Raw genomic sequence first — 12,623 nt, 5'->3', positions numbered from 1 at the left:
ACACTAAAGATAACAGTAACATACCAGCTGAGTACTCTTCCAAGCTGTAGAATCTGAGAAGAGCAAAAAAATTTGCCTATCGTGTGAAAGTCGATAAATATTATTCTGTGCGCATCCCAGAATACAGACCCTATACCCTTTCCAATCGAGTTTGGCTTTTCCACGCTCGTGATCTCGTCCAACTTTACTTTACGGTTGGTCAATGTTATTTTGGACATTCTTTCGATGTTTTCCAACTTAACAGTTTATTTTGGACGTTCACTACGGTAAGGGGTTAACCACATTCCACGTGGACAGACTTTGAACGATTTTAATCCCCCCCCCCCTTCCCCCTCCGTGGACAACTGCCCATATAAATTCTAACAAAATTGTATGGACCGTGGACATTACCCATACACCTGCCCCCCCCCCCCCCCCTCACAAAGATGGCCACGTGGAATGTTTCTTAAGTTTTGTTGTGTTTTTTCATTAAACGGTAGGAATTTAGATCGTTTCAGATCTCCAACACACGGAATTTAGATCGTTTCATTGTTTCAAAATCAACGAAAATGTATGAATCACTGGTCCGATTGCAATAAAACTTTGATATGTAGCGTTTATACATTGATTTTGACTATAAATTATAAGTAAATATTTCTGGTGGCACTATTTTCAAAAAAGTCCGGTGACTTTTCAACCAAGCAGTTAAATGACATCAGTGAATTTGGATACGAGTTTACGGGTTCGCACTCTCCTTTTGAGCGAAATTTTAAGATCATACACATCACGGTATTTCTAAGTTTTTGTGGATGTCGTTTCAAGCTATAATAAAAATGCCGTCAACAAAGAACACTCGTATTGACAGATACCTTTCACTACCTATTTTAACACTTTTTGCCTTAAAACCCTAATCGATCCTGATGAAGCCTTGAAAGGGACAACAAAGCTGTCAGAAAATAAGGTAAGAAGCAAGGCGATGAGGCATGTTTTCGTCGTGGTAAACACGGGCCCGGCTGGTGCTGCGAAGAATGAGGACCCCTCCCATTGCGGTCTGTTGCGGCAATATATGCTAAAAATAGACTTAATCTTTATAATCGCCAATAATTGAACGGAAGGCAGTATTCAAGCTTGTTCGTTCTAAAGCGGTCGTTTATATGTGCAAGAGTGTAACAATGGCATGAACGGAAATCATGGGTAATTGAATTATGAGCATTGCTGCATACATGACATGATGCGCAGCATTTCCCCGTGGTGTTTTGACCATTATAAAGAAATCCTAGTGCTTATGTATATTAAATGAAAGCGAAAGTGGGTAAAGGGGTGACTAGGGAATAAAAAAGATTACCGCAATGATATGTCCGCTTGAACGATAAGGTTAGCCAATTTATCACGCGCTAATGAAGCTTTTAGCAGGTGATAAAATTACCATGCAACCGAAAATGGGTTTTTAATCCATGTGAGCACCGACCAAACCGCACCCCATGGGGACGATAAAACTGAAAAAGAAGACACTAAATAATTACCGCCTAGATTTTATATGACGGAGCTAACGGGAATACGTCAATTTTGCACTGGTCTCTTTGTGGCGGAAAGCTGCGGACGTGACCTCAACCACGTTGTGCATCGAGCGATCAAACCTGCTTCAGAGTCGCGCTGGCTGGCCCGAGACACTTTGAATAGTGAAGTACAAACAACGCAAACAGAATGTCAAACACCAGTGAAACTATAAATACAATCATGATATCGGTTGCATTTTCCGGTAGTATCTTTTATCTCACTGCTGAAGAAAAATAGAAACAGTCAACCATATATTCGCAGATTAAATAGATTGTTTTAGAACAAACCTCTTCACAAAGTCGTCTGTCTGCCCTATCTAACCAAAATGTATCGGTACATTAGCAGTTTAATGAGTCAATGGTTATTCATTTGGGAATGATTGTTATATTGAAGTAACTAGAGTTCACACATAAAAGTGCATTTTCTGTTATTTGATTTGACTCTCAAGTTGCCAACTTCGTGATTTGGTTAAGTTTATCATCTATTAGAAAAAAATTTACTTACTTCTGTTCCCAGAAACGCTCTCAATCAGATCTTTTTTGCAAACAAGTGAATCCATTCTGATTTTTTTATTAAAAATGTAAACCAAAAATAATAGTGAAGACTATCTTTCCACGCATGGAAAGTAAAATAAATAAATCTATATTATAGCATATTTTCCATAGTTATAAAATGTGCTGGCTATAACTTTGGTTTAGGTTATCAGATCTCGGTTTTTCTTGGATATTCTAGTACATTATTGCGTTCTGCATCAATTTATGCAAAAAACCCAAAAAGTGTAAAAATCGCACATGTACCACTTTTGCTCTCAACGGCTCAAATATGTTTAATGTAATATCAAGAGTGTAAGCGATACTCAAAGATACAATAACAACACTTGATCTCCCCCCTTTTGCGGGGAGAGGGTCGCATCTTTGGCCAGAACCAGTCAACATATAAATGTCTCGCTTACGCTGCGAAACAGAATCTTCTGTTCTGTTTCTGAGATTGTGGAAATCGGTCCAGCCATTTCCGAGAAATATCAGTAAGATTGAAAAGTGGTACATACATACACATACAGACAATGCACAACACAACAATGAATTCTTATCACTTGCATTCAAATGCTTTCAAATATTACAAAAAAAGAGAAACAAATTTTAGAAATTTTTCTGTTACGCTCCCTTTTATATGATGGCTAAGTTTACACTGTACGTTTATCTTAACAATGGCGTGTGAAAAACTTCCAATAATATCAACCTAATATTGTAAATTACTGATAAGCCTCACAGTCATTTGCTATCAAGAAAGTCGAATAATATTTTTGGGTTTACACATTACCGCCTTCCTGTGTTTATTTTCGAATTTTTCATTCTATGTAGCAAGGTACGGGGTAAGAAGTTTATCACAAATGTCTGACTGGTGGCGGCGGCAGCGAAGACGAGATAATAAAACTCCCGATGAATGTGTATTTGACCATGTGGGATAGACTGTGGACTTATCCGGCGCTGTGGCTGAATGATTTTATTGTTCGGATTGGATTGGCACTCACACAGCGAAGCTAAATTTTGCACTCTTACTCTCTTTTACGTAGAGAACACAACACATTACCAATTAATTCAATAGCATCGGAAGATGCATGCAAGTTACACAAGTAAACTCGCAGCGTACTCATCTATGTGCCAGATGACTAGTCGTAATTCTGCTTTTGAAAGCTTGATTTCAGCAGTAATGTGTGTGTTTGTGGCAGCAGGTCATGAACCGGCAATAAACCTGAAGTACAGCATTATATCATAAAGGAATATTTTCGTTTGCAAGAAATTTCAAAATGTTCGAAATAAAAAATAAATGAACATTTATTCGACATCTTCTTATTCTTTACGAATAGTTCATAAATAAGCCCCAATCATAGTTTCTCATGTATCGGAACCATTAATAATAAATAATATCCAAACTGGTTTGGCTGCACAACACGGCTAATGGTACTGAACATGCAGACAATCCAGCTTAGCATTTCAATATTGTCTCAAATTTCCTATCCAGAATCAAAGCCGACGTGGGTCTTGCTGTTTTGTTCATTTGTCACAAAGTTCACAGCCAACTGTTAGTGTACAGAACTATTGCGGAACTATTGCTACCATTCTCTCACTGCCAAACCGGTATTCAAGATGTTCCATTTCATCCGCCTTCATGTTATTCTCGAGTGCAAACGAACTCAAAAGATTGTTGTTTATGTTGTAAAGTTGAAAACATTATTTTTTTAATTTTTTTTTTTTTATTTATTTATTTCCATCTGACCCGCAGTGGCCTTATTAGAATGTTGATACACTAACAATAACAAACAAAGAACAAAGAGCAACATTAACAAACAGATTTCCAGCAATACAAGCTATCTAACAAGCACATGAAACATTTTTAAACTATCGTATGCACTACATGAGTCGTCTTAACCTATTCTTGAAAACGTCTATGGTTACATTAAAGTCAAAATAGTCGAATCTATTGAATAGTTTTAATCAACTATTGACTGAAATCTATTGAATACGTCACACATCGCTCTTATAGGTTCGTTCTGGCCGTAGTTAGTACGTTGGTAGTCAAGTCGTAGAAAGTTCCAGGATCTCAGGCTTTTCGCAGGCACATAGATGTTGAGTTGAGAGAGAATGGCCGGGGCATCAATTTGTCCAGCGAAAAGTTTCCCCACAAAAACAGCTCTCGATATATTTCTCCTTTTTGCTAAAGTGTCCATATCCAGTAAACGGCAGCGATCAATGTATGGAGGAAGCTCACTCGGGCTACTCCATGGTAGAGTACGTAGTGCATAACGGATGAACCGGCTTTGCACCGACTCAATTTTATTTTTCCAAATCTCCGCATTAGGGCACCAAACAACAGCAGATGTTTCTAGCACCGACCGCACCAGGGAAAATATAATGAACGCAGGCAATTTGGGTTTGAAAATTCTTTGGTGATTCGAATTATAAACCCTAGGTTTCTATACGCTTGTGCAATTCCAAAAACATTTCCTTTCTCCTTCCAAAAACATTTGCGAAAGGAGTCCGCTCTCCTTCCGTTTGTCATTCACAAAGGCCTAGAAACCTTTCGGGTTTCTTCTGAGGCTTGACTGTACACGTAGGATGTGCTGTGAATAAAGGATACGGTTATATATTCTGTAGTTATTACTGGCCTGGGTGAAGTCTCGCTTTGTCAAGAGATTCCGTTGATGTGTGTATCTGCGAAGTGCTTTTGCTCTCAAACGTTTTAATTTTTTCAACCGCTGATTAGACCAGGGTGGTTTTCGGTCTGGGACGAGAAGCTGGAACGTGAAGACTGAACAGCTGAAGTAAAATAGTTGAGAGTCTTTCTACAGTAAGATTAACATCCGTAGCATGATTTAGTGCCGTTTCCCAGTTGATTGCTTGTAACGAATCCATTAGTGCAATAAAATCTGCTTTGACAAAATTAAATTCCCTATTTTCGGGCGTATCATCAAAATCAACTGGTTACGGAAATGCTTGAGTGACCAATAGAGGAGGGTGATGCGAATCCATTTCTAGTAGAGGCTCACGAGCTTCAACGACAGTGCAATCCGGTGCCGATTCCTCATTGACGAATAACGGTTCCTATCGTTAGTGACAGTGCACAACTGTAGCATATTCAGCAGCGACATACCGTCCAGAAGAGCAGAAGCAGTTCCAGAAAACGTAGGCTCGGAAATGTTTGGAATAGCATAGCCCGAGCTTGTACGTGTCCAGGGAATACTAAATGGAAGATCCGCCAACCAAAAACGTTACATGTTCAATCCAGTTTTCACAGAATGTACCTTAGTATAGTGAAGAAAGATGTAGTCCCACGTCAAAAAAATGTCCTAAAGCTCAAAATAGATGCCCTAGAAACATTATATTCCTGTGAATTTCGAAACCCCTAGCGTATGCACAATTACGTCAAAGTGCCGCACAGTAGTGTTCGCTGGGTTCATCGCTCCTACGTTGGATTACTGGAAAACTCATTTGAGTCTCTAAAAAGTTACTATTGCTAAGGGTACTAAAGTTCACAGAAATGGTTAAAAGCTCCTAAATCTTCATTTTATACCAGTTTGAGCTCTAGGGCGAAGCATGTGTGTTGTACTTGTTAAATCCATCTTTTCACGAACAGCTACGAAAAGTGAGTCTTCATCACGAAAGGTGAAATGTTGAATACATTGGGGATCAGATTACTAGCCTGAGATACATCTTCAAAATGTAGAAATTCGGTGTAGTGATAACTCCTAATTCATCTGCTAAATCAAAATTCATCCATTCATAAAACTTTACCTAACTAAAATGTAAACATTTGAAAAGTAGGTACGTACGCCGTCTCAGTTGTCTATAGAAACCAAAATAAGTTATGCCTTACGAATATTTGAAACTTTTGAAATCGTTTGAGGTCGTCTCGATATAATTATCTGATACAATTGAAATAAAAGGAACAAGAAGAAAAGGTTTTTAACTATTGTTATTATTATTCTTCGTTAAATAGTTCAGTTTGTAAGGTTATCCTGAAGAATATTCGCAGCCTGTTATGCAGTTCAGGATTTTATTTTATTTTCTGTGCATAGGGGAACTGCTCCATTATTCATCTCATTAAGCCGATATTCACGAAGAATGCACGGATTAAAGATCAAATTTTCACGGAATCATTGAACAAATAAGCTAAATATGCTTACGTACTTTTATGGAATCGTTTAACATTGTATATTTAGTAAAATTAACTAGATTTATCCTGAATTTTGTAATACAAACCATTTTTCACAACGCTTCCATATCCATCTCAAAACTTGAATCACTGTTCAATTATTCATCTCACGATGCCCCCATACTCATCTAACTGTTAATCGTGAATGAGTCACATTATCATGAATGAACGTAGCCGCAGCCCGTCGTAGTAGGTTACCTAGATATCCGCTGTAGTTGTTCACGTGCAAAAATGGTAACCTAGGTAACCATTGCAGTGCTTTCGATTTATATCAATTATGTCGGAATCATTCAACATATTAGTATGATTTTTTCGTATTAACAGAAACTGATTTGGCAACTCTTGATTTTCTTCAACGCAGTGAAAACAGATGAAAATACATACAGTTGAAATTTAGGAGTTGCAGAAATTCATCTCATATTTTTCTGTTAATTCAAGCTTGTTTTAGGAAATTTGAGGTGAACATTCCAAAGATTAAAGTATTCTTAGTGTATTGAGTGATTTTGTTTAGTGATAAAAATGAAAAGTGTCCGCTAGAGCTGAAAAAAAATCTTTGGTTGGCTGCTGAACGATTCCCGTTGTAGCCGTATAGAAAGATGCGCGGATTTAGTTTTCTGAGGTAGGTGATTGAATTAAATGAGTTTTCGAGTGCTGATGCCCGACTATAATATCAAATTTAGTGCTTTTAAGTGAGTTTTTGACGATTATACTCTATGAGGAATCTAAAGTGAACTAAGAAGAATCCATTCCATGGATTAGCAGATTAGTTTGAGAAGAAAATATGCGTTTTTTCCTGTTTTCAATTGTGTTTACATGTTGAATGAGATGAATATACGGGCTGAGATGAATAATGGAGCAGTTCCTCTATTAATTTTGTATACAAAGTACAAATTCCTGATTCAATTGTATTCAAAACACATCTATTTTAGCGCTGAGTAATAACTAAAACGATGTTTATCATAGAACTAGATATCTTCCAGTACATTCTGTAGCATGTGAAAATACTGCGTATTCGTTTTTTTCGTGTACTAATTGGGTGCTTGTAGCTCGTTCAACCTACGTCATTGGGCTATCATATTTTGGAATCAGAACGAATTTAAAATCATAAACAGCAGCCTTCACAAACAAATCGATACTAAACCTACGAAAGGATTATTTATTGTTCTGCTGTAGGGTGCTCCGTTGTATTTAAATCACGGTTATCATTACAAGTTATTCGCTCGAAACTCTGTCTGTCATGATTGTGTTTTTTATTACCTGGTTATAAATGATTCGATTGATTAATTTCGAATGAAGTTAGTTGCATGTTCGAAGATGTTTTTGCAATGAGAAAAAAAAGCTAGACAGTCACGTGAAGAGGGGTCTTGTTATAGCCGGTGATAACAAGATTGCGAACAAATGTCAAAAATGATAGACGTTTGCTCCGTTATTTTTTCCAATATGTCGTTCAGACTGAATGAAGAATTGAACTCGCGTCATCGTTTAATCTTTCAATTAGGGTGATGAGACATGTGTTACTTTATTGTTCCCGTTGGTATGGTTGATAATAACGTCATGCACAAGATTATTCAATAAAAAAATACACAATGCATTGCAAAGCTTACGAACTGAAGCATTGTTTGCGAAAACTTAGTTATAACAAACTCTTTTCTTAACTTGTAACATTTTCATTTCAATCTCGCAGAAATCTGTCGGTATAACATTAAAAAACATCAAAATATCTAAAAAAAATGTTATCATTTATTGAATTTAATATCTCAAGGCGCTTATTTTTAAGCCTTTTTTGAGATCCATATTGTGAACCACACTACTAGTTATACATGACGTCTGGCCACCCACACCGGGCGGTTTTTATGTACCGACATTTATAGGGGCTCATCAGTTGGGAAAACCATATTGAGCCTTGTTTTGCAGCTGAGCGATGTGTTTGGTAATCATGGTACATTGCACATCAGAGTGATCTACCTCCGTTTCGGGGAGGCGAACGAACAAAATGTCATGGAAAATGTCATTGAACATTACTTCTTCCATATCTGCAGCGGTTCAATATAAATGAGCTAGCAAAAAGGTAATCTAAAAGCTTTTTGTTCAACACTTAAAATTATGAGCTATATGAGTATGTTTGATTTACTCCAGGAACTTAGAAACCACTTATCTTTCAAGTGCTAGGTCCTCATACAATACTTTAGTGTCAACATATAATAATAGGGTCAATAATAGGCTGCATTCCAGAACGGACGTTCAATCTTGATCATTTATCAATTGTCATCATTCATTTGTTGGTATTTTAAAAATAAGTGAATAATGCTGGTTTCTTGTTCCAGAATTTGAGCTGAGGTGGCTCGTGCTGTTCTGTTTATTTGACACTGACTTCTCAACCAACTGTTAGTATACAGGACAATTGCGGGGCTGGTGCTACGTTCCTACTGACACTAACAGTCTCTCCCAAGCCAGGATTCAAACGTACGACTGGTTTAATAGACTAGTAAAAAAAAGTTATTTTTCTGATAAAACAAAGTAATTGGCTGCGACAGATTCGTTCGAGAAATATTAAAATAAATGCATTGACTGATATGGTATTTATTTTAAAAACAGTCCTGTTATAAAATTAGGTAACACACCTTATCTTGATAGCTGAAAATAAAATTAAGTACACCCTGTTCCTTCTACTAGATGCCGACCAATTGCTAACCGTTAGTGCCTATAAATACTCACTCAAATGAAATGTTCGTCATGCCTGCTATCTTTCAATTATTTACATTGCAATATCATCATTGCACCTCGGTCCCTGCCTCGAGCAAAGACCCCTGCTCCTGTACGTCAGGGACGTAAACTGCGTACTTGTTGGCCCGCATCTATTTAACGAGATGGGCAATATTCTCTTTCGAATGGTTACTTATCGGTTGTATGTTTCTTGATATATTCCAGGAAAACGATCAAATTATCTCTCGTTTGTCTCTATCCGAGCTCGATATAATATACTGGTCACAGAATCTTTGACAGAACTGGATTTCTTAGTATTCACAGGTAATTTTTCTCTACAATAAAATTCGACAGCAAACGTGTTTTGATGTAATATAGTAACTGGAACTCAAGCTTTATTCAGCTTTATATGTGCTATCTTAGGCCATAATAGTAAACAAGGAAGGATACCGTGATGATTGTGCCATCATCGCTGTGTTGAATATGAGTTTTTGTGATATACGAAGGAGCAGATGATTTTTGACACTTATCCACAGGCACCATAGTAAGTCATACGTACATGTGAATCGTTATTGAATGTTAGCAACACGTAGATTACTCGAAAACATTATTGAGTCGAAGATACTTTCTAACTGAAAAACATTATTGCGGGCTTTTTCCAATTTGAAAGGCTACACTTAAGTTATCATATCGTTATATGTTGCTGTTTATTTTTGTTCTTGTGCTATAACTAAAATACTTCCATTGTGAAAACATCAAACCATAAGAAATCATAAATTTTCTTCTGCATCTATTTTATTCATGTTTGTCCAGGTTAACCAGAAGACTGCTAATTGTAGTTTGTCTGGTCGGGTTAAAAAACACGGCCACGAGATAAGTTTGCAATTAGGTGAACCGGTTGAATGTTTATCCATATGTGACCATCTCGTGTTCGACGGGTAGTTCTGGATAGCTAAGACTAAAACACTCGTATTTACATTGATTAATTCACAATTGATAGATAGGTTGTTGATTGCACGTATACATTGTCTATCTCAGCATCATCATCATCATCATCGTACTGCTTTTATTATTGAACGGTACCCCCGTAGTGAACAGATTTTTCTGCAGTAAATGATAGCCGTAAAATGCATTATTCTTTTTTCACCGAGGCTTCCGCAAATTTGAATACATTTTGTTAAATTGATTGTTGACTTTTTTACTGGTTAGCGAATAAAGTCATTGTTGGCAAGAATGGGATGTTCAATTACTCAATTCAAGATCGAGTTGTGTGTCGTTGTATAGCTTGATAGTTACTATTATTTACTGAAGGTGTTTGATAATTTTTTTTTTTTCATGATCCTATTATCAGGAAAGCAAACCAAAACATCCAGTTTTTTTATCTTATGTTTCTGCGCTTCGTAAAACATATATTTGCTCTAGACGCAATTCTAGAAGTGTACTGCTATCTGTCAAATTATATATATCTAGGTACAACACTCTCCAGTATAACGTATAACGAACCAAGCAGCAGCTGTGCAGCAGGACGAGAGGAAAAGTTCTTTGTGCTTGGTACTTGCTATTTTTTCATCACTCGGTAGACCGACAGTGCGAACGACTAGACGCTCACCGTCAGTACAGTTGTGCTGGTTCGGACCGGACAGACAGGATGTGTGTTTGCGAAAACATGATAAAGATTTTCCGGCTACATCATTTCAGCCATTGATGCACCTTATAGAAGACTTGTCCTCATCAATATATATTTACCACTGTGTCCAATATGTAACGCAACGACTTTCTAGATGATTTGTGGTTGTTAAAATTTTTGTTTAAATCTCAGTTTCTATTTATTTTGAGTATTTAATACAAAGCTCTGTAATTTTAACATTTGAAATTAGCTTTCAGGTTTATTTTATATAGAATGTTATTTCGTTTATTTACAGTAATATTATTTTTACTGCAAGGTAATGTGCTACTAATATTTTGTTGAAAAGAAAGGTTGCGTAATGGTGAAAAATTGACATCTAATTTCAAATGTAGGTTATTGCACATAACACTGGTAAACGCAGGTTTTGCCCTACAGCTCGATTTTGAAAAAAAAATAAAAGGTTATAGCTTTTTTACCATTTCTGTGAATTGCCCTTCGCGAAGATAACGTAAAAGCGACGAACCCGGCGAATAATTGCTCTGCGGCCCTTTGATGCACTTCTGCATTTACTAGAAACCTTAATTTCATAAAAATTGTTAAAAAACTATAGTCTTTTTATGGCAACATTTTTGAGCATTAGGGCAACGTTTCTTGCGCTTTTGTCGACTAGTGTAATAAACCAATTAAATATGATCTTCATAACCAAAAATGTATTTCAACTTCTATTCAACAACTTTTGACCCAGTGTTATCAATTGTTTTTGTTATCAAAAAGAAACAAAAAATACCTTTTTTGTTGCCAAACGCGCGTTGACCTTTCTTTGTTCGAGTTTGTAACATGTGAAGCCATTGATTTATAAATATCGAATTGCAATTTTTTTTTATTCTCTATATCTCAACACAAGAGGATCACGTTTGAAATTAAATGAGTATGGTAATCAACTCGAGGCTTTGGGGATATTTTAACTTATACGGTGGTGTGGCCTCAACAAACAAATTTCCATGCTGCTCCTGCAGCAAATTTCTGCGGGATTCTTATTCCTTATTCTTTAGCCGGAGATAGCCAACAGCTTTGCTAGCCTCTTCCGGTGAGCAAATACAAATTGTAGCCTTCGTGCTCACGGGCCAGCGGAACAACCTTCGTTGGTCTTACACAAAGAAGGCGGCAAAAACTTCGCCTTTACGAACACTAACAAGATTGAGGCTAAACTGCATAATTCAACGATGGCTGCCTGTGTCGACCAAAACAAACCCGCCGAGAAGCCGAATTCAGCACCGGTTTTCGATAGCTAGAGGAAAATCGCGGCTTATCTATTCCTTAACATTTTTTCACAAACATGAAAAAAAAAAATAAAACCTATCTAACGCGACTATATTGACTATAAAAATGAACGAAAATTACCTCATTACTCAAAATCGTAAAACCCTCTCAGTTGGTCTCGAGGAACGCAGTGGCGTAGCGTGACCGGGTGACACCCGGGGCGGGAAATTTGAGTGTCACCCTCCTCCCCTCCTGGGTGTCACCCCCACCAGGTTGCAGTGAAATCATTTTCGTTCGTTTTCAATTGCACTTAATCTACCCATTTTTTAAAAAATGGTTGGGATTATACACACTCTTTCTTACGCGGGTTTTTTTTTATACGTATTTTCAAACGGGATTTTTTGCAATAGCGCGGATTTTTTTTACCCGATTTGAAAGATAAGTAAATCTACTCTAATCTTTTTTTTTTGAGGGCGATACGTATGAAAATTTTCCTCACGGGTGTCACCCCCTAGCGGGTGACACCCGGGGCGGACCCGGGAAATTGAAATTTTGCAAAACCTCCTACCTTGAATAGACAAACAAACGCTGAAAATTTCAGCTGAATCGGAGAACATCAAAACAACATGCGGTTGCGCCTCTCGAGAACTGGCTCTTAACAGTTGGCTGCGAAGTCTTTGTATAATGAACAGAAGGTCGAGTTCCGAATCGAAATGTAGCACCAAGGCTTTACTTTTTGACTGAAAATCGTGACCTTCTTTCATTTACTCTCCAAATACTGTTT

At 37.2% G+C, this 12,623-nt stretch overlaps 1 protein-coding gene across 5 annotated transcripts in view; it reads left to right on the top strand.

Moving 5' to 3' along the window:
* Positions 1-12,623, top strand: part of LOC129720907 (rho-related BTB domain-containing protein 1) — an 87,002-nt gene that overhangs the window by 17,037 nt on the left and 57,342 nt on the right. Inside the window, exon 1 of one of the 5 annotated variants that reach the window (XM_055672809.1) lies at positions 9,203-9,276. The exons of the other annotated variants lie outside the window; for them this stretch is intronic. The gene's annotated coding sequence lies outside the window, so the exon portion shown is untranslated. Of the gene's footprint in view, positions 1-9,202; positions 9,277-12,623 lie in introns of those variants that run through there. 5 annotated transcript variants of the gene reach the window in all.

The sequence above is a fragment of the Wyeomyia smithii genome, chromosome 2, assembly GCF_029784165.1.
Source record: "Wyeomyia smithii strain HCP4-BCI-WySm-NY-G18 chromosome 2, ASM2978416v1, whole genome shotgun sequence".
NCBI classification, from domain to species: Eukaryota; Metazoa; Arthropoda; class Insecta; order Diptera; family Culicidae; genus Wyeomyia; species Wyeomyia smithii.
This window is presented reverse-complemented; position numbering and strand designations above follow the sequence as displayed.